Raw genomic sequence first — 1,174 nt, forward strand, 5'->3', positions numbered from 1 at the left:
CAAAAGTATCCTGAACATTTTTTTGATACTGTTAGTAGTCAATACCACAAGCTTCAATAATTAACACAATTTGCAAGAATATTCATTGTACGTGATACTGAAACAATTTAAACTGCATCTTTCACTAAGCAAGTGGATAAGGCATGCCATTTATGCATTTATGTTTTTCCTTCTTGAAATTAGTTTTCCAACACACATATCCTTTCACAGAAATTTGACATCTTGCCGTACTTTCATCTTGCAAACCTAAATTCTATTTTCAGTATTCAAGGTTTATGCTTAAATGACAGCTCCTTGATAAAAGAAAAAAGAATTGTGTTGCATTTTTCCTCCTGTTACCTGAAAGCATAATGGATGTACATATACTAAATATATTCTTACAAATGTCTGGGTCATGTTTACCAGCCAGAATTATTTTACTTAATGTGTGGATATTCTGCATATGGTATTTAAGACATTAACATGAAGAGGAGGCTGTTGATATAAGCAAATTTGAGATCCACTAAAATGAATTGTTATATGTTTGTATTTCTGTTGATTATGGAAGCTTCATATTTCTTTGGACATCATTAGATGTCTTACCTCTTGAAGTACAACTTTAATTCTATACAAATTTTGCCATTTTGCTAACACTGTTAAGTTCTGTGCATCCGCTATTCCACTCATATTAACTTTTGTTACAAATCTAACTGATGGAGAAGCTTCTGGGTATTTAGGTTTTCATTTTATTTTTATGCTATATATTCTGTTTTCATAATTTGTCCTTGGTGGCCCAGTAATCATGCCTGTTCACCTTGTAAGTGTCATATCTTCATCATCTTCCAAGTCCCAATTAACAGTACCACTGTCTACTCCTTTTTGTCCTTCTAAAAATTCTTCTAATAAGCAAAAATTATGAAGAACCTTAACTCCTGTAGAGACCACCATCTTCTTCCCCCCCACACACACAGCCACCTCCCCCTCCCCCCGACACACACATACACACATACCCCAGGAGGGTTCAAGGGCAGTTTGGATCTGGCAAAAAAAGAATCAGTGAAATTGTAGACAAGACACTTGAAATGATTCAGGCTGAGAAGCAGGCAAAAAAAAATAAGGCTATAGGACACCATCAAGCACACCAATATATACAATTTAGAAGCCCCAAAAAGAGAAGAAAGAGAGAAAAGAGGAC

The 1,174-nt window shown here is 34.9% G+C and overlaps 1 pseudogene; it reads right to left on the bottom strand.

The window, feature by feature from the left end:
• Positions 1-502: 502 nt before the first annotated feature.
• Positions 503-927, bottom strand: LOC143668226 (ubiquitin-conjugating enzyme E2 variant 2 pseudogene; annotated as a pseudogene).
• Positions 928-1,174: the final 247 nt, after the last annotated feature.

Source organism: Tamandua tetradactyla, chromosome 24 (genome assembly GCF_023851605.1).
Source record: "Tamandua tetradactyla isolate mTamTet1 chromosome 24, mTamTet1.pri, whole genome shotgun sequence".
Taxonomy (NCBI): Eukaryota; Metazoa; Chordata; class Mammalia; order Pilosa; family Myrmecophagidae; genus Tamandua; species Tamandua tetradactyla.